The following is a 21,600-nucleotide window of genomic DNA, read 5'->3' as shown; positions in this document are numbered from 1 at the left end:
CAGAGCTGTGTAAACCTACGTCCAAGCCGAACCATGTTTGACGCGACGCCATAACTATATATACAATTTTTAGAGGGCTTCTCGAATGTACTCGCTTCGGCGGTACATATACTAAAATTGGAACGATACAGAGAAGATTAGCATGGCCCCTGCGCAAGGATGACACGCAAAATCGTGAAGCGTTCCACATTTTTTTTCGCAATCTCACTCTCTCATGCCTCACATCAGCTGCTAATACCATCAGCCAACTACACAAGTTTCGCTTCATATCTGCACCCACTTGTCACAAACTATGCTCTCCATTTACGCAGTTCTCCTCCACTTTCTTTCATTCACAACAGAACATGACAAAACTGGCAATAAACCTATCCCTTACATCACCAATGCACATCTAAAATGTCACTCTAATAACAAGTCAGCAAGCACACCAAAATCACAAGTACATGTCACTAGCACCCCTTCAACACAAATCACAGCCAGGCTAAGCCTAGCACAGGCAAAAGCCTCTTCTCTTCCTCAGTATCACACTCAGCTGTCACAGCATCTCTTGCTACTGTCTCAATCATGTCATTTCATAACACACACCTACTGCCACACACAACATTTGGAAACCTTACACCAACTTTACACAAGATAGCTGCATGTTCCAAATCTTTCTCACTCACATACTTTCACTTAGACTACTGCTTAAATACACTCTAGCGCTCTAAAATTAGCTTGCATTACCTAATATTTATTTTTCTCTAACGCCTACAAAGCTTCTGGTGCCTGTAAGCCACTATCACATACTGTCTGCACACAGACCCACAATATTTATCTTTATTCATCTTCATGGCTGCAGCTGATGCCATAATTGTTTGAGCAGCATAAACAAACATGTGAAGGAAGGTGTATCTTTCATCATTAAGTGTGCAAGCTACCCCTTTACAGGAAGTTTATTTAACATTATGTTTCAAGTAACTTTCCTAGTGGCCTTGCTATCCAGCTGCAGCCTCATAATACAGACTGCAGGTGACACCTCATCAGGTTCTTAACTGAAGCATATCTGCCTGTGTAATAAGCCACTGCCCTTCACCTAAAAACCAACTATTACTGCAAATCTGTGGTGCATCAGCATGTCATGTACAAATTTCACTGGTGTGACCCACAAAGTATTTTCCCACATGTCTGGCAATCTGCCATTACATACAGTTACTTAAATAAATTCCAAAAGTGTCAGCCAATGAATACCACAACACTGAAGTGTTTAGACCGCAGACCACTATGCTAATATTAACATATAGCATTTAGATGTGAGACTCTACTATTTTGACAGCACTTTGAATCCCATCAATGTGATACAAGTCGATGGTGTTCACAATTGCAGCTGATGCACCTCTCATCCTGTGTCTAGGAGAAAGATTGCACAAACTCTGCATGCAATATTCATCATGTTACATACACAGAAGCTCTACCACATAAGCAGATACAGAGCCAGTCAAGACACAAAACACTAGCAAGCTTCAAGATTTCAGGAATAGACAACTACATCACAAACCAGTTTGTGTCACATTGACACCAGTAGCAACTCAGTTATTAACTGCTTTCAAATACTAAATCTATCACTCTTTGTTCTGCACTAGCAATTCTTCCTGCAATAACAACATTCACCAACCTGGATTACAGCTGATTGACATTTCACAGGAACATAACTACAGCTACTAACACAATGCTAACCTGGTTTCTCTTACCACATGTCCCCTCGATATTTTAGGCTCATTCACACACCTCAATCACAGTGTTTCACTGTTGTCCAATAGACCTGCCCTGTGTACACCTGGATCAACACAAATATATCACCTGGTATTGTACTGAAAACGGAACTATGTCCATCATTCCTACTACTATCTCACACAAGTCGCATTAACCCATCCATGCCCTGGTAATGACCTACACTGCTGTGTTTCAAAGTGTGCAATACGAATGCTGTTTTTAATGGTTTGTGAGGCTACTGTGTCTCTTCTTGCAGTCACTATTGTCTTCTGGCGCCATTGGATGAATAGAACCATGCTTGGTCTCTGTGGAGTTCCTCAGTAATTTAGATGGTCACAGGCTGTGTCTTCTTGTGTTGTACTTGATGTGTGAGTTAAAAGTTGCATTGCATATGAGCACTCTGTAATTAAATCGAAGGGTATCGTAAGAAAGTACCACTGCAAGAGTAATGCAATTTGTGTTAGCAGTGAAGACAGTTTGGCCAAAATATTCGCTTGTTTTGAGAGTCTTGAAGACCTGCTACCTGCTCCAGTCAGAGTCATTTATCCCACACATTAGAGAAGTGTGTTTCATACGTATGCCTAGAAGACACTAAACTCGGGATGTGAGAACATGGCGACAATAGCTGCCAACACGTCTTGCTGCCGCCTAGCGGCAGCTGTGTGAAACTGCTGCTGCTCTGGGTGGATGGTGCGAGAGCAAACGACTCTACGATCTAAGTTTTACACCCAAAACTGCCAAATCTACAGTTGACAGAGCTGCCACTTACTAAGAACGACACCTCGCAGTAATTAGTTCACAAATTAGCACTCGGCAGGCCTTGTGTTCCTCGCCAGAGCTGTGTAAACCTACGTCCAAGCCGAACCATGTTTGACGCGACGCCATAACTATATATACAATTTCAGAGGGCTCCTCGAATGTACTCGCTTCGGCGGTACATATACTAAAATTGGAACGATACAGAGAAGATTAGCATGGCCCCTGCGCAAGGATGACACGCAAAATCGTGAAGCGTTCCACATTTTTTTTCGCAATCTCACTCTCTCATGCCTCACATCAGCTGCTAATACCATCAGCCAACTACACAAGTTTCGCTTCATATCTGCACCCACTTGTCACAAACTATGCTCTCCATTTACGCAGTTCTCCTCCACTTTCTTTCATTCACAACAGAACATGACAAAACTGGCAATAAACCTATCCCTTACATCACCAATGCACATCTAAAATGTCACTCTAATAACAAGTCAGCAAGCACACCAAAACCACAAGTACATGTCACTAGCACCCCTTCAACACAAATCACAGCCAGGCTAAGCCTAGCACAGGCAAAAGCCTCTTCTCTTCCTCAGTATCACACTCAGCTGTCACAGCATCTCTTGCTACTGTCTCAATCATGTCATTTCATAACACACACCTACTGCCACACACAACATTTGGAAACCATACACAAACTTTACACAAGATAGCTGCATGTTCCAAATCTTTCTCACTCACATACTTTCACTTAGACTACTGCTTAAATACACTCTAGCGCTCTAAAATTAGCTTGCATTACCTAATATTTATTTTTCTCTAACGCCTGCAAAGCTTCTGGTGCCTGTAAGCCACTATCACATACTGTCTGCATACAGACCCACAATATTTATCTTTATTCATCTTCATGGCTGCAGCTGATGCCATAATTGTTTGAGCAGCATAAACAAACATGTGAAGGAAGGTGTATCTTTCATGATTAAGTGTGCAAGCTACCCCTTTACAGGAAGTTTATGTAACATTATGTTTCAAGTAACTTTCCTAGTGGCCTTGCTATCCAGCTGCAGCCTCATAATACAGACTGCAGGTGACACCTCATCAGGTTCTTAACTGAAGCATGTCTGCCTGTGTAATAAGCCACTGCCCTTCACCTAAAAACCAACTATTACTGCAAATCTGTGGTGCATCAGCATGTCATGTACAAATTTCACTGGTGTGACCCACAAAGTATTTTCCCACATGTCTGGCAATCTGCCATTACATACAGTTACCTAAATAAATTCCAAAAGTGTCAGCCAATGAATACCACAACACTGAAGTGTTTAGACAGCAGACCAGTATGCTAATATTAACATATAGCATTTAGATGCCCTGTGTACACCTGGATCAACACAAATATATCACCTGGTATTGTACTGAAAACGGAACTATGTCCATCATTCCTACTACTATCTCACACAAGTCGCATTAACCCATCCATGCCCTGGTAATGACCTACACTGCTGTGTTTCAAAGTGTGCAATACGAATGCTGTTTTTAATGGTTTGTGAGGCTACTGTGTCTCTTCTTGCAGTCACTATTGTCTTCTGGCGCCATTGGATGAATAGAACCATGCTTGGTCTCTGTGGAGTTCCTCAGTAATTTACATGGTCACAGGCTGTGTCTTCTTGTGTTGTACTTGATGTGTGAGTTAAAAGTTGCATTGCATATGAGCACTCTGTAATTAAATCGATAGGTATCGTAAGAAAGTACCACTGCAAGAGTAATGCAATTTGTGTTAGCAGTGAAGACAGTTTGGCCAAAATATTCGCTTGTTTTGAGAGTCTTGAAGACCTGCTACCTGCTCCAGTCAGAGTCATTTATCCCACACATTAGAGAAGTGTGTTTCATACGTATGCCTATAAGACACTAAACTCGGGATGTGAGAACATGGCGACAATAGCTGCCAACACGTCTTGCTGCCGCCTAGCGGCAGCTGTGTGAAACTGCTGCTGCTCTGGGTGGATGGTGCGAGAGCAAACGACTCTACGATCTAAGTTTTACACCCAAAACTGCCAAATCTACAGTTGACAGAGCTGCCACTTACTAAGAACGACACCTCGCAGTAATTAGTTCACAAATTAGCACTCGGCAGGCCTTGTGTTCCTCGCCAGAGCTGTGTAAACCTACGTCCAAGCCGAACCATGTTTGACGCGACGCCATAACTATATATACAATTTCAGAGGGCTCCTCGAATGTACTCGCTTCGGCGGTACATATACTAAAATTGGAACGATACAGAGAAGATTAGCATGGCCCCTGCGCAAGGATGACACGCAAAATCGTGAAGCGTTCCACATTTTTTTTCGCAATCTCACTCTCTCATGCCTCACATCAGCTGCTAATACCATCAGCCACCTACACAAGTTTCGCTTCACATCTGCACCCACTTGTCACAAACTATGCTCTCCATTTACGCAGTTCTCCTCCACTTTCTTTCATTCACAACAGAACATGACAAAACTGGCAATAAACCTATCCCTTACATCACCAATGCACATCTAAAATGTCACTCTAATAACAAGTCAGCAAGCACACCAAAACCACAAGTACATGTCACTAGCACCCCTTCAACACAAATCACAGCCAGGCTAAGCCTAACACAGGCAAAAGCCTCTTCTCTTCCTCAGTATCACACTCAGCTGTCACAGCATCTCTTGCTACTGTCTCAATCATGTCATTTCATAACACACACCTACTGCATGTTCCAAATCTTTGTCACTCACATACTTTCACTTAGACTACTGCTTAAATACACTCTAGCGCTCTAAAATTAGCTTGCATTACCTAATATTTATTTTTCTCTAACGCCTACAAAGCTTCTGGTGCCTGTAAGCCACTATCACATACTGTCTGCACACAGACCCACAATATTTATCTTTATTCATCTTCATGGCTGCAGCTGATGCCATAATTGTTTGAGCAGCATAAACAAACATGTGAAGGAAGGTGTATCTTTCATGATTAAGTGTGCAAGCTACCCCTTTACAGGAAGTTTATTTAACATTATGTTTCAAGTAACTTTCCTAGTGGCCTTGCTATCCAGCTGCAGCCTCATAATACAGACTGCAGGTGACACCTCATCAGGTTCTTAACTGAAGCATATCTGCCTGTGTAATAAGCCACTGCCCTTCACCTAAAAACCAACTATTACTGCAAATCTGTGGTGCATCAGCATGTCATGTACAAATTTCACTGGTGTGACCCACAAAGTATTTTCCCACATGTCTGGCAATCTGCCATTACATACAGTTACTTAAATAAATTCCAAAAGTGTCAGCCAATGAATACTACAACACTGAAGTGTTTAGACAGCAGACCACTATGCTAATATTAACATATAGCATTTAGATGTGAGACTCTACTATTTTGACAGCACTTTGAATCCCATCAATGTGATACAAGTCGATGGTGTTCACAATTGCAGCTGATGCACCTCTCATCCTGTGTCTAGGAGAAAGATTGCACAAACTCTGCATGCAATATTCATCATGTTACATACACAGAAGCTCTACCACATAAGCAGATACAGAGCCAGTCAAGACACAAAACACTAGCAAGCTTCAAGATTTCAGGAATAGACAACTACATCACAAACCAGTTTGTGTCACATTGACACCAGTAGCTACTCAGTTATTAACTGCTTTCAAATACTAAATCTATCACTCTTTGTTCTGCACTAGCAATTCTTCCTGCAATAACAACATTCACCATCCTGGATTACAGCTGATTGACATTTCACAGGAACATAACTACAGCTACTAACACAATGCTAACCTGGTTTCTCTTACCACATGTCCCCTCGATATTTTAGTCTCATTCACACACCTCAATCACAGTGTTTCACTGTTGTCAAGTAGACCTGCCCTGTGTACACCTGGATCAACACAAATATATCACCTGGTATTGTACTGAAAACGGAACTATGTCCATCATTCCTACTACTATCTCACACAAGTTGCATTAACCCATCCATGCCCTGGTAATGACCTACACTGCTGTGTTTCAAAGTGTGCAATACGAATGCTGTTTTTAATGGTTTGTGAGGCTACTGTGTCTCTTCTTGCAGTCACTATTGTCTTCTGGCGCCATTGGATGAATAGAACCATGCTTGGTCTCTGTGGAGTTCCTCAGTAATTTACATGGTCACAGGCTGTGTCTTCTTGTGTTGTACTTGATGTGTGAGTTAAAAGTTGCATTGCAAATGAGCACTCTGTAATTAAATCGATAGGTATCGTAAGAAAGTACCACTGCAAGAGTAATGCAATTTGTGTTAGCAGTGAAGACAGTTTGGCCAAAATATTCGCTTGTTTTGAGAGTCTTGAAGACCTGCTACCTGCTCCAGTCAGAGTCATTTATCCCACACATTAGAGAAGTGTGTTTCATACGTATGCCTATAAGACACTAAACTCGGGATGTGAGAACATGGCGACAATAGCTGCCAACACGTCTTGCTGCCGCCTAGCGGCAGCTGTGTGAAACTGCTGCTGCTCTGGGTGGATGGTGCGAGAGCAAACGACTCTACGATCTAAGTTTTACACCCAAAACTGCCAAATCTGCAGTTGACAGAGCTGCCACTTACTAAGAACGACACCTCGCAGTAATTAGTTCACAAATTAGCACTCGGCAGGCCTTGTGTTCCTCGCCAGAGCTGTGTAAACCTACGTCCAAGCCGAACCATGTTTGACGCGACGCCATAACTATATATACAATTTCAGAGGGCTCCTCGAATGTACTCGCTTCGGCGGTACATATACTAAAATTGGAACGATACAGAGAAGATTAGCATGGCCCCTGCGCGAGGATGACACGCAAAATCGTGAAGCGTTCCACATTTGTTTTCGCAATCTCACTCTGTCATGCCTCACATCAGCTGCTAATACCATCAGCCAACTACACAAGTTTCGCTTCATATCTGCACCCACTTGTCACAAACTATGCTCTCCATTTACGCAGTTCTCCTCCACTTTCTTTCATTCACAACAGAACATGACAAAACTGGCAATAAACCTATCCCTTACATCACCAATGCACATCTAAAATGTCACTCTAATAACAAGTCAGCAAGCACACCAAAACCACAAGTACATGTCACTAGCACCCCTTCAACACAAATCACAGCCAGGCTAAGCCTAGCACAGGCAAAAGCCTCTTCTCTTCCTCAGTATCACACTCAGCTGTCACAGCATCTCTTGCTACTGTCTCAATCATGTCATTTCATAACACACACCTACTGCCACACACAACATTTGGAAAACTTACACCAACTTTACACAAGATAGCTGCATGTTCCAAATCTTTCTCACTCACATACTTTCACTTAGACTACTGCTTAAATACACTCTAGCGCTCTAAAATTAGCTTGCATTACCTAATATTTATTTTTCTCTAACGCCTACAAAGCTTCTGGTGCCTGTAAGCCACTATCACATACTGTCTGCACACAGACCCACAATATTTATCTTTATTCATCTTCATGGCTGCAGCTGATGCCATAATTGTTTGAGCAGCATAAACAAACATGTGAAGGAAGGTGTATCTTTCATCATTAAGTGTGCAAGCTACCCCTTTACAGGAAGTTTATGTAACATTATGTTTCAAGTAACTTTCCTAGTGGCCTTGCTATCCAGCTGCAGCCTCATAATACAGACTGCAGGTGACACCTCATCAGGTTCTTAACTGAAGCATATCTGCCTGTGTAATAAGCCACTGCCCTTCACCTAAAAACCAACTATTACTGCAAATCTGTGGAGCAGCAGCATGTCATGTACAAATTTCACTGGTGTGACCCACAAAGTATTTTCCCACATGTCTGGCAATCTGCCATTACATACAGTTACCTAAATAAATTCCAAAAGTGTCAGCCAATGAATACCACAACACTGAAGTGTTTAGACAGCAGACCAGTATGCTAATATTAACATATAGCATTTAGATGTGAGACTCTACTATTTTGACAGCACTTTGAATCCCATCAATGTGATACAAGTCGATGGTGTTCACAATTGCAGCTGATGCACCTCTCATCCTGTGTCTAGGAGAAAGATTGGACAAACTCTGCATGCAATATTCATCATGTTACATACACAGAAGCTCTACCACATAAGCAGATACAGAGCCAGTCAAGACACAAAACACTAGCAAGCTTCAAGATGTCAGGAATAGACAACTACATCACAAACCAGTTTGTGTCACATGACACCAGTAGCTACTCAGTTATTAACTGCTTTCAAATACTAAATCTATCACTCTTTGTTCTGCACTAGCAATTCTTCCTGCAATAACAACATTCACCAACCTGGATTACAGCTGATTGACATTTCACAGGAACATAACTACAGCTACTAACACAATGCTAACCTGGTTTCTCTTACCACATGTCCCCTCGATATTTTAGGCTCATTCACACACCTCAATCACAGTGTTTCACTGTTGTCAAGTAGACCTGCCCTGTGTACACCTGGATCAACACAAATATATCACCTGGTATTGTACTGAAAACGGAACTATGTCCATCATTCCTACTACTATCTCACACAAGTCGCATTAACCCATCCATGCCCTGGTAATGACCTACACTGCTGTGTTTCAAAGTGTGCAATACGAATGCTGTTTTTAATGGTTTGTGAGGCCACTGTGTCTCTTTTTGCAGTCACTATTGTCTTCTGGCGCCATTGGATGAAGAGAACCATGCTTGGTCTCTGTGGAGTTCCTCAGTAATTTACATGGTCACAGGCTGTGTCTTCTTGTGTTGTACTTGATGTGTGAGTTAAAAGTTGCATTGCATATGAGCACTCTGTAATTAAATCGATAGGTATCGTAAGAAAGTACCACCGCAAGAGTAATGCAATTTGTGTTAGCAGTGAAGACAGTTTGGCCAAAATATTCGCTTGTTTTGAGAGTCTTGAAGACCTGCTACCTGCTCCAGTCAGAGTCATTTATCCCACACATTAGAGAAGTGTGTTTCATACGTATGCCTATAAGACACTAAACTCGGGATGTGAGAACATGGCGACAATAGCTGCCAACACGTCTTGCTGCCGCCTAGCGGCAGCTGTGTGAAACTGCTGCTGCTCTGGGTGGATGGTGCGAGAGCAAACGACTCTACGATCTAAGTTTTACACCCAAAACTGCCAAATCTACAGTTGACAGAGCTGCCACTTACTAAGAACGACACCTCGCAGTAATTAGTTCACAAATTAGCACTCGGCAGGCCTTGTGTTCCTCGCCAGAGCTGTGTAAACCTACGTCCAAGCCGAACCATGTTTGACGTGACGCCATAACTATATATACAATTTCAGAGGGCTCCTCGAATGTACTCGCTTCGGCGGTACATATACTAAAATTGGAACGATACAGAGAAGATTAGCATGGCCCCTGCGCAAGGATGACACGCAAAATCGTGAAGCGTTCCACATTTTTTTTCGCAATCTCACTCTCTCATGCCTCACATCAGCTGCTAATACCATCAGCCAACTACACAAGTTTCGCTTCATATCTGCACCCACTTGTCACAAACTATGCTCTCCATTTACGCAGTTCTCCTCCACTTTCTTTCATTCACAACAGAACATGACAAAACTGGCAATAAACCTATCCCTTACATCACCAATGCACATCTAAAATGTCACTCTAATAACAAGTCAGCAAGCACACCAAAACCACAAGTACATGTCACTAGCACCCCTTCAACACAAATCACAGCCAGGCTAAGCCTAGCACAGGCAAAAGCCTCTTCTCTTCCTCAGTATCACACTCAGCTGTCACAGCATCTCTTGCTACTGTCTCAATCATGTCATTTCATAACACACACCTACTGCCACACACAACATTTGGAAAACTTACACCAACTTTACACAAGATAGCTGCATGTTCCAAATCTTTCTCACTCACATACTTTCACTTAGACTACTGCTTAAATACACTCTAGCGCTCTAAAATTAGCTTGCATTACCTAATATTTATTTTTCTCTAACGCCTACAATGCTTCTGGTGCCTGTAAGCCACTATCACATACTGTCTGCACACAGACCCACAATATTTATCTTTATTCATCTTCATGGCTGCAGCTGATGCCATAATTGTTTGAGCAGCATAAACAAACATGTGAAGGAAGATGTATCTTTCATCATTAAGTGTGCAAGCTACCTCTTTACAGGAAGTTTATTTAACATTATGTTTCAAGTAACTTTCCTAGTGGCCTTGCTATCCAGCTGCAGCCTCATAATACAGACTGCAGGTGACACCTCATCAGGTTCTTAACTGAAGCATATCTGCCTGTGTAATAAGCCACTGCCCTTCACCTAAAAACCAACTATTACTGCAAATCTGTGGTGCATCAGCATGTCATGTACAAATTTCACTGGTGTGACCCACAAAGTATTTTCCCACATGTCTGGCAATCTGCCATTACATACAGTTACTTAAATAAATTCCAAAAGTGTCAGCCAATGAATACTACAACACTGAAGTGTTTAGACAGCAGACCACTACGCTAATATTAACATATAGCATTTAGATGTGAGAGTCTACTATTTTGACAGCACTTTGAATCCCATCAATGTGATACAAGTCGATGGTGTTCACAATTGCAGCTGATGCACCTCTCATCCTGTGTCTAGGAGAAAGATTGGACAAACTCTGCATGCAATATTCATCATGTTACATACACAGAAGCTCTACCACATAAGCAGATACAGAGCCAGTCAAGACACAAAACACTAGCAAGCTTCAAGATTTCAGGAATAGACAACTACATCACAAACCAGTTTGTGTCACATGACACCAGTAGCTACTCAGTTATTAACTGCTTTCAAATACTAAATCTATCACTCTTTGTTCTGCACTAGCAATTCTTCCTGCAATAACAACATTCACCAACCTGGATTACAGCTGATTGACATTTCACAGGAACATAACTACAGCTACTAACACAATGCTAACCTGGTTTCTCTTACCACATGTCCCCTCGATATTTTAGGCTCATTCACACACCTCAATCACAGTGTTTCACTGTTGTCAAGTAGACCTGCCCTGTGTACACCTGGATCAACACAAATATATCACCTGGTATTGTACTGAAAACGGAACTATGTCCATCATTCCTACTACTATCTCACACAAGTTGCATTAACCCATCCATGCCCTGGTAATGACCTACACTGCTGTGTTTCAAAGTGTGCAATACGAATGCAGTTTTTAATGGTTCGTGAGGCTACTGTGTCTCTTCTTGCAGTCACTATTGTCTTCTGGCGCCATTGGATGAATAGAACCATGCTTGGTCTCTGTGGAGTTCCTCAGTAATTTACATGGTCACAGGCTGTGTCTTCTTGTGTTGTACTTGATGTGTGAGTTAAAAGTTGCATTGCATATGAGCACTCTGTAATTAAATCGATAGGTATCGTAAGAAAGTACCACTGCAAGAGTAATGCAATTTGTGTTAGCAGTGAAGACAGTTTGGCCAAAATATTCGCTTGTTTTGAGAGTCTTGAAGACCTGCTACCTGCTCCAGTCAGAGTCATTTATCCCACACATTAGAGAAGTGTGTTTCATACGTATGCCTATAAGACACTAAACTCGGGATGTGAGAACATGGCGACAATAGCTGCCAACACGTCTTGCTGCCGCCTAGCGGCAGCTGTGTGAAACTGCTGCTGCTCTGGGTGGATGGTGCGAGAGCAAACGACTCTACGATCTAAGTTTTACACCCAAAACTGCCAAATCTACAGTTGACAGAGCTGCCACTTACTAAGAACGACACCTCGCAGTAATTAGTTCACAAATTAGCACTCGGCAGGCCTTGTGTTCCTCGCCAGAGCTGTGTAAACCTACGTCCAAGCCGAACCATGTTTGACGCGACGCCATAACTATATATACAATTTCAGAGGGCTCCTCGAATGTACTCGCTTCGGCGGTACATATACTAAAATTGGAACGATACAGAGAAGATTAGCATGGCCCCTGCGCGAGGATGACACGCAAAATCGTGAAGCGTTCCACATTTTTTTTCGCAATCTCACTCTCTCATGCCTCACATCAACTGCTAATACCATCAGCCAACTACACAAGTTTCGCTTCATATCTGCACCCACTTGTCACAAACTATGCTCTCCATTTACGCAGTTCTCCTCCACTTTCTTTCATTCACAACAGAACATGACAAAACTGGCAATAAACCTATCCCTTACATCACCAATGCACATCTAAAATGTCACTCTAATAACAAGTCAGCAAGCACACCAAAACCACAAGTACATGTCACTAGCACCCCTTCAACACAAATCACAGCCAGGCTAAGCCTAGCACAGGCAAAAGCCTCTTCTCTTCCTCAGTATCACACTCAGCTGTCACAGCATCTCTTGCTACTGTCTCAATCATGTCATTTCATAACACACACCTACTGCCACACACAACATTTGGAAAACTTACACCAACTTTACACAAGATAGCTGCATGTTCCAAATCTTTCTCACTCACATACTTTCACTTAGACTACTGCTTAAATACACTCTAGCGCTCTAAAATTAGCTTGCATTACCTAATATTTATTTTTCTCTAACGCCTACAAAGCTTCTGGTGCCTGTAAGCCACTATCACATACTGTCTGCACACAGACCCACAATATTTATCTTTATTCATCTTCATGGCTGCAGCTGATGCCATAATTGTTTGAGCAGCATAAACAAACATGTGAAGGAAGGTGTATCTTTCATCATTAAGTGTGCAAGCTACCCCTTTACAGGAAGTTTATGTAACATTATGTTTCAAGTAACTTTCCTAGTGGCCTTGCTATCCAGCTGCAGCCTCATAATACAGACTGCAGGTGACACCTCATCAGGTTCTTATCCGAAGCATATCTGCCTGTGTAATAAGCCACTGCCCTTCACCTAAAAACCAACTATTACTGCAAATCTGTGGTGCATCAGCATGTCATGTACAAATTTCACTGGTGTGACCCACAAAGTATTTTCCCACATGTCTGGCAATCTGCCATTACATACAGTTACTTAAATAAATTCCAAAAGTGTCAGCCAATGAATACCACAACACTGAAGTGTTTAGACAGCAGACCAGTATGCTAATATTAACATATAGCATTTAGATGTGAGACTCTACTATTTTGACAGCTCTTTGAATCCCATCAATGTGATACAAGTCGATGGTGTTCACAATTGCAGCTGATGCACCTCTCATCCTGTGTCTAGGAGAAAGATTGGACAAACTCTGCATGCAATATTCATCATGTTACATACACAGAAGCTCTACCACATAAGCAGATACAGAGCCAGTCAAGACACAAAACACTAGCAAGCTTCAAGATTTCAGGAATAGACAACTACATCAAAAACCAGTTTGTGTCACATTGACACCAGTAGCTACTCAGTTATTAACTGCTTTCAAATACTAAATCTATCACCCTTTGTTCTGCACTAGCAATTCTTCCTGCAATAACAACATTCACCAACCTGGATTACAGCTGATTGACATTTCACAGGAACATAACTACAGCTACTAACACAATGCTAACCTGGTTTCTCTTACCACATGTCCCCTCGATATTTTAGGCTCATTCACACCCCTCAATCACAGTGTTTCACTGTTGTCAAGTAGACCTGCCCTGTGTACACCTGGATCAACACAAATATATCACCTGGTATTGTACTGAAAACGGAACTATGTCCATCATTCCTACTACTATCTCACACAAGTTGCATTAACCCATCCATGCCCTGGTAATGACCTACACTGCTGTGTTTCAAAGTGTGCAATACGAATGCTGTTTTTAATGGTTCGTGAGGCTACTGTGTCTCTTCTTGCAGTCACTATTGTCTTCTGGCGCCATTGGATGAATAGAACCATGCTTGGTCTCTGTGGAGTTCCTCAGTAATTTACATGGTCACAGGCTGTGTCTTCTTGTGTTGTACTTGATGTGTGAGTTAAAAGTTGCATTGCATATGAGCACTCTGTAATTAAATCGATAGGTATCGTAAGAAAGTACCACTGCAAGAGTAATGCAATTTGTGTTAGCAGTGAAGACAGTTTGGCCAAAATATTCGCTTGTTTTGAGAGTCTTGAAGACCTGCTACCTGCTCCAGTCAGAGTCATTTATCCCACACATTAGAGAAGTGTGTTTCATACGTATGCCTATAAGACACTAAACTCGGGATGTGAGAACATGGCGACAATAGCTGCCAACACGTCTTGCTGCCGCCTAGCGGCAGCTGTGTGAAACTGCTGCTGCTCTGGGTGGATGGTGCGAGAGCAAACGACTCTACGATCTAAGTTTTACACCCAAAACTGCCAAATCTACAGTTGACAGAGCTGCCACTTACTAAGAACGACACCTCGCAGTAATTAGTTCACAAATTAGCACTCGGCAGGCCTTGTGTTCCTCGCCAGAGCTGTGTAAACCTACGTCCAAGCCGAACCATGTTTGACGCGACGCCATAACTATATATACAATTTCAGAGGGCTCCTCGAATGTACTCGCTTCGGCGGTACATATACTAAAATTGGAACGATACAGAGAAGATTAGCATGGCCCCTGCGCGAGGATGACACGCAAAATCGTGAAGCGTTCCACATTTTTTTTTCGCAATCTCACTCTCTCATGCCTCACATCAGCTGCTAATACTATCAGCCAACTACACAAGTTTCGCTTCATATCTGCACCCACTTGTCACAAACTATGCTCTCCATTTACGCAGTTCTCCTCCACTTTCTTTCATTCACAACAGAACATGACAAAACTGGCAATAAACCTATCCCTTACATCACCAATGCACATCTAAAATGTCACTCTAATAACAAGTCAGCAAGCACACCAAAACCACAAGTACATGTCACTAGCACCCCTTCAACACAAATCACAGCCAGGCTAAGCCTAGCACAGGCAAAAGCCTCTTCTCTTCCTCAGTATCACACTCAGCTGTCACAGCATCTCTTGCTACTGTCTCAATCATGTCATTTCATAACACACACCTACTGCCACACACAACATTTGGAAAACTTACACCAACTTTACACAAGATAGCTGCATGTTCCAAATCTTTCTCACTCACATACTTTCACTTAGACTACTGCTTAAATACACTCTAGCGCTCTAAAATTAGCTTGCATTACCTAATATTTATTTTTCTCTAACGCCTACAAAGCTTCTGGTGCCTGTAAGCCACTATCACATACTGTCTGCACACAGACCCACAATATTTATCTTTATTCATCTTCATGGCTGCAGCTGATGCCATAATTGTTTGAGCAGCATAAACAAACATGTGAAGGAAGGTGTATCTTTCATCATTAAGTGTGCAAGCTACCCCTTTACAGGAAGTTTATGTAACATTATGTTTCAAGTAACTTTCCTAGTGGCCTTGCTATCCAGCTGCAGCCTCATAATACAGACTGCAGGTGACACCTCATCAGGTTCTTAACCGAAGCATATCTGCCTGTGTAATAAGCCACTGCCCTTCACCTAAAAACCAACTATTACTGCAAATCTGTGGTGCATCAGCATGTCATGTACAAATTTCACTGGTGTGACCCACAAAGTATTTTCCCACATGTCTGGCAATCTGCCATTACATACAGTTACTTAAATAAATTCCAAAAGTGTCAGCCAATGAATACCACAACACTGAAGTGTTTAGACAGCAGACCAGTATGCTAATATTAACATATAGCATTTAGATGTGAGACTTTACTATTTTGACAGCTCTTTGAATCCCATCAATGTGATACAAGTCGATGGTGTTCACAATTGCAGCTGATGCACCTCTCATCCTGTGTCTAGGAGAAAGATTGGACAAACTCTGCATGCAATATTCATCATGTTACATACACAGAAGCTCTACCACATAAGCAGATACAGAGCCAGTCAAGACACAAAACACTAGCAAGCTTCAAGATTTCAGGAATAGACAACTACATCACAAACCAGTTTGTGTCACATTGACACCAGTAGCTACTCAGTTATTAACTGCTTTCAAATACTAAATCTATCACCCTTTGTTCTGCACTAGCAATTCTTCCTGCAATAACAACATTCACCAACCTGGATTACAGCTGATTGACATTTCACAGGAACATAACTACAGCTACTAACACAATGCTAACCTGGTTTCTCTTACCACATGTCCCCTCGATATTTTAGGCTCATTCACACCCCTCAATCACAGTGTTTCACTGTTGTCAAGTAGACCTGCCCTGTGTACACCTGGATCAACACAAATATATCACCTGGTATTGTACTGAAAACGGAACTATGTCCATCATTCCTACTACTATCTCACACAAGTTGCATTAACCCATCCATGCCCTGGTAATGACCTACACTGCTGTGTTTCAAAGTGTGCAATACGAATGCTGTTTTTAATGGTTCGTGAGGCTACTGTGTCTCTTCTTGCAGTCACTATTGTCTTCTGGCGCCATTGGATGAATAGAACCATGCTTGGTCTCTGTGGAGTTCCTCAGTAATTTACATGGTCACAGGCTGTGTCTTCTTGTGTTGTACTTGATGTGTGAGTTAAAAGTTGCATTGCATATGAGCACTCTGTAATTAAATCGATAGGTATCGTAAGAAAGTACCACTGCAAGAGTAATGCAATTTGTGTTAGCAGTGAAGACAGTTTGGCCAAAATATTCGCTTGTTTTGAGAGTCTTGAAGACCTGCTACCTGCTCCAGTCAGAGTCATTTATCCCACACATTAGAGAAGTGTGTTTCATACGTATGCCTATAAGACACTAAACTCGGGATGTGAGAACATGGCGACAATAGCTGCCAACACGTCTTGCTGCCGCCTAGCGGCAGCTGTGTGAAACTGCTGCTGCTCTGGGTGGATGGTGCGAGAGCAAACGACTCTACGATCTAAGTTTTACACCCAAAACTGCCAAATCTACAGTTGACAGAGCTGCCACTTACTAAGAACGACACCTCGCAGTAATTAGTTCACAAATTAGCACTCGGCAGGCCTTGTGTTCCTCGCCAGAGCTGTGTAAACCTACGTCCAAGCCGAACCATGTTTGACGCGACGCCATAACTATATATACAATTTCAGAGGGCTCCTCGAATGTACTCGCTTCGGCGGTACATATACTAAAATTGGAACGATACAGAGAAGATTAGCATGGCCCCTGCGCAAGGATGACACGCAAAATCGTGAAGCGTTCCACATTTTTTTTCGCAATCTCTACTCTCTCATGCCTCACATCAGCTGCTAATACCATCAGCCAACTACACAAGTTTCGCTTCATATCTGCACCCACTTGTCACAAACTATGCTCTCCATTTACGCAGTTCTCCTCCACTTTCTTTCATTCACAACAGAACATGACAAAACTGGCAATAAACCTATCCCTTACATCACCAATGCACATCTAAAATGTCACTCTAATAACAAGTCAGCAAGCACACCAAAACCACAAGTACATGTCACTAGCACCCCTTCAACACAAATCACAGCCAGGCTAAGCCTAGCACAGGCAAAAGCCTCTTCTCTTCCTCAGTATCACACTCAGCTGTCACAGCATCTCTTGCTACTGTCTCAATCATGTCATTTCATAACACACACCTACTGCCACACACAACATTTGGAAACCTTACACCAACTTTACACAAGATAGCTGCATGTTCCAAATCTTTCTCACTCACATACTTTCACTTAGACTACTGCTTAAATACACTCTAGCGCTCTAAAATTAGCTTGCATTACCTAATATTTATTTTTCTCTAACGCCTACAAAGCTTCTGGTGCCTGTAAGCCACTATCACATACTGTCTGCACACAGACCCACAATATTTATCTTTATTCATCTTCATGGCTGCAGCTGATGCCATAATTGTTTGAGCAGCATAAACAAACATGTGAAGGAAGGTGTATCTTTCATCATTAAGTGTGCAAGCTACCCCTTTACAGGAAGTTTATGTAACATTATGTTTCAAGTAACTTTCCTAGTGGCCTTGCTATCCAGCTGCAGCCTCATAATACAGACTGCAGGTGACACCTCATCAGGTTCTTAACTGAAGCATGTCTGCCTGTGTAATAAGCCACTGCCCTTCACATAAAAACCAACTATTACTGCAAATCTGTGGTGCATCAGCATGTCATGTACAAATTTCACTGGTGTGACCCACAAAGTATTTTCCCACATGTCTGGCAATCTGCCATTACATACAGTTACTTAAATAAAATCCAAAAGTGTCAGCCAATGAATACCACAACACTGAAGTGTTTAGACAGCAGACCAGTATGCTAATATTAACATATAGCATTTAGATGCCCTGTGTACACCTGGATCAACACAAATATATCACCTGGTATTGTACTGAAAACGGAACTATGTCCATCATTCCTACTACTATCTCACACAAGTCGCATTAACCCATCCATGCCCTGGTAATGACCTACACTGCTGTGTTTCAAAGTGTGCAATACGAATGCTGTTTTTAATGGTTCGTGAGGCTACTGTGTCTCTTCTTGCAGTCACTATTGTCTTCTTTCGCCATTGGATGAATAGAACCATGCTTGGTCTCTGTGGAGTTCCTCAGTAATTTACATGGTCACAGGCTGTGTCTTCTTGTGTTGTACTTGATGTGTGAGTTAAAAGTTGCATTGCATATGAGCACTCTGTAATTAAATCGATAGGTATCGTAAGAAAGTACCACTGCAAGAGTAATGCAATTTGTGTTAGCAGTGAAGACAGTTTGGCCAAAATATTCGCTTGTTTTGAGAGTCTTGAAGACCTGCTACCTGCTCCAGTCAGAGTCATTTATCCCACACATTAGAGAAGTGTGTTTCATACGTATGCCTATAAGACACTAAACTCGGGATGTGAGAACATGGCGACAATAGCTGCCAACACGTCTTGCTGCCGCCTAGCGGCAGCTGTGTGAAACTGCTGCTGCTCTGGGTGGATGGTGCGAGAGCAAACGACTCTACGATCTAAGTTTTACACCCAAAACTGCCAAATCTACAGTTGACAGAGCTGCCACTTACTAAGAACGACACCTCGCAGTAATTAGTTCACAAATTAGCACTCGGCAGGCCTTGTGTTCCTCGCCAGAGCTGTGTAAACCTACGTCCAAGCCGAACCATGTTTGACGCGACGCCATAAGTATATATACAATTTCAGAGGGCTCCTCGAATGTACTCGCTTCGGCGGTACATATACTAAAATTGGAACGATACAGAGAAGATTAGCATGGCCCCTGCGCAAGGATGACACGCAAAATCGTGAAGCGTTCCACATTTTTTTTCGCAATCTCACTCTCTCATGCCTCACATCAGCTGCTAATACCATCAGCCAACTACACAAGTTTCGCTTCATATCTGCACCCACTTGTCACAAACTATGCTCTCCATTTACGCAGTTCTCCTCCACTTTCTTTCATTCACAACAGAACATGACAAAACTGGCAATAAACCTATCCCTTACATCACCAATGCACATCTAAAATGTCACTCTAATAACAAGTCAGCAAGCACACCAAAACCACAAGTACATGTCACTAGCACCCCTTCAACACAAATCACAGCCAGGCTAAGCCTAGCACAGGCAAAAGCCTCTTCTCTTCCTCAGTATCACACTCAGCTGTCACAGCATCTCTTGCTACTGTCTCAATCATGTCATTTCATAACACACACCTACTGCCACACACAACATTTGGAAACCTTACACCAACTTTACACAAGATAGCTGCATGTTCCAAATCTTTCTCACTCACATACTTTCACTTAGACTACTGCTTAAATACACTCTAACGCTCTAAAATTAGCTTGCATTACCTAATATTTATTTTTCTCTAACGCCTACAAAGCTTCTGGTGCCTGTAAGCCACTATCACATACTGTCTGCACACAGACCCACAATATTTATCTTTATTCGTCTTCATGGCTGCAGCTGATGCCATAATTGTTTGAGCAGCATAAACAAACATGTGAAGGAAGGTGTATCTTTCATCATTAAGTGTGCAAGCTACCCCTTTACAGGAAGTTTATTTAACATTATGTTTCAAGTAACTTTCCTAGTGGCCTTGCTATCCAGCTGCAGCCTCATAATACAGACTGCAGGTGACACCTCATCAGGTTCTTAACTGAAGCATGTCTGCCTGTGTAATAAGCCACTGCCCTTCACCTAAAAACCAACTATAACTGCAAATCTGTGGTGCATCAGCATGTCATGTACAAATTTCACTGGTGTGACCCACAAAGTATTTTCCCACATGTCTGGCAATCTGCCATTACATACAGTTACTTAAATAAATTCCAAAAGTGTCAGCCAATGAATACCACAACACTGAAGTGTTTAGACAGCAGACCAGTATGCTAATATTAACATATAGCATTTAGATGCCCTGTGTACACCTGGATCAACACAAATATATCACCTGGTATTGTACTGAAAACGGAACTATGTCCATCATTCCTACTACTATCTCACACAAGTTGCATTAACCCATCCATGCCCTGGTAATGACCTACACTGCTGTGTTTCAAAGTGTGCAATACGAATGCTGTTTTTAATGGTTTGTGAGGCTACTGTGTCTCTTCTTGCAGTCACTATTGTCTTCTGGCGCCATTGGATGAATAGAACCATGCTTGGTCTGTGTGGAGTTCCTCAGCAATTTACATGGTCACAGGCTGTGTCTTCTTGTGTTGTACTTGATGTGTGAGTTAAAAGTTGCATTGCATATGAGCACTCTGTAATTAAATCGATAGGTATCGTAAGAAAGTACCACTGCAAGAGTAATGCAATTTGTGTTAGCAGTGAAGACAGTTTGGCCAAAATATTCGCTTGTTTTGAGAGTCTTGAAGACCTGCTACCTGCTCCAGTCAGAGTCATTTATCCCACACATTAGAGAAGTGTGTTTCATACGTATGCCTATAAGACACTAAACTCGGGATGTGAGAACATGGCGACAATAGCTGCCAACACGTCTTGCTGCCGCCTAGCGGCAGCTGTGTGAAACTGCTGCTGCTCTGGGTGGATGGTGCGAGAGCAAACGACTCTACGATCTAAGTTTTACACCCAAAACTGCCAAATCTACAGTTGACAGAG

The 21,600-nt window shown here is 42.2% G+C and overlaps 9 non-coding genes across 9 annotated transcripts; all 9 read left to right on the top strand.

The window, feature by feature from the left end:
• Positions 1 to 87: 87 nt before the first annotated feature.
• LOC126279383 (U6 spliceosomal RNA) lies at positions 88 to 194 on the top strand. The gene has a single exon (XR_007550866.1). It is a non-coding gene; the product is annotated as a U6 spliceosomal RNA (small nuclear RNA).
• A 2,477-nt stretch (positions 195 to 2,671) lies between these two features.
• LOC126279382 (U6 spliceosomal RNA) lies at positions 2,672 to 2,778 on the top strand. Its single transcript, XR_007550865.1, has one exon. It is a non-coding gene; the product is annotated as a U6 spliceosomal RNA (small nuclear RNA).
• Positions 2,779 to 4,744: 1,966 nt separating this feature from the next.
• LOC126279381 (U6 spliceosomal RNA) lies at positions 4,745 to 4,851 on the top strand. The gene has a single exon (XR_007550864.1). It is a non-coding gene; the product is annotated as a U6 spliceosomal RNA (small nuclear RNA).
• Positions 4,852 to 7,279: 2,428 nt separating this feature from the next.
• Positions 7,280 to 7,386, top strand: LOC126279715 (U6 spliceosomal RNA). The gene has a single exon (XR_007551179.1). It is a non-coding gene; the product is annotated as a U6 spliceosomal RNA (small nuclear RNA).
• A 2,476-nt stretch (positions 7,387 to 9,862) lies between these two features.
• On the top strand, positions 9,863 to 9,969 carry LOC126279380 (U6 spliceosomal RNA). The gene has a single exon (XR_007550863.1). It is a non-coding gene; the product is annotated as a U6 spliceosomal RNA (small nuclear RNA).
• A 2,476-nt stretch (positions 9,970 to 12,445) lies between these two features.
• LOC126279670 (U6 spliceosomal RNA) lies at positions 12,446 to 12,552 on the top strand. Its single transcript, XR_007551136.1, has one exon. It is a non-coding gene; the product is annotated as a U6 spliceosomal RNA (small nuclear RNA).
• A 2,477-nt stretch (positions 12,553 to 15,029) lies between these two features.
• On the top strand, positions 15,030 to 15,136 carry LOC126279669 (U6 spliceosomal RNA). Its single transcript, XR_007551135.1, has one exon. It is a non-coding gene; the product is annotated as a U6 spliceosomal RNA (small nuclear RNA).
• A 2,478-nt stretch (positions 15,137 to 17,614) lies between these two features.
• On the top strand, positions 17,615 to 17,721 carry LOC126279379 (U6 spliceosomal RNA). The gene has a single exon (XR_007550862.1). It is a non-coding gene; the product is annotated as a U6 spliceosomal RNA (small nuclear RNA).
• Positions 17,722 to 19,688: 1,967 nt separating this feature from the next.
• Positions 19,689 to 19,795, top strand: LOC126279378 (U6 spliceosomal RNA). Its single transcript, XR_007550861.1, has one exon. It is a non-coding gene; the product is annotated as a U6 spliceosomal RNA (small nuclear RNA).
• Positions 19,796 to 21,600: the final 1,805 nt, after the last annotated feature.

Source organism: Schistocerca gregaria, chromosome 6 (genome assembly GCF_023897955.1).
Source record: "Schistocerca gregaria isolate iqSchGreg1 chromosome 6, iqSchGreg1.2, whole genome shotgun sequence".
Classification (NCBI taxonomy): domain Eukaryota; kingdom Metazoa; phylum Arthropoda; class Insecta; order Orthoptera; family Acrididae; genus Schistocerca; species Schistocerca gregaria.
Note: the sequence above shows the minus strand (reverse complement) of the source record. Positions and strands in the feature narration are given on the sequence as shown.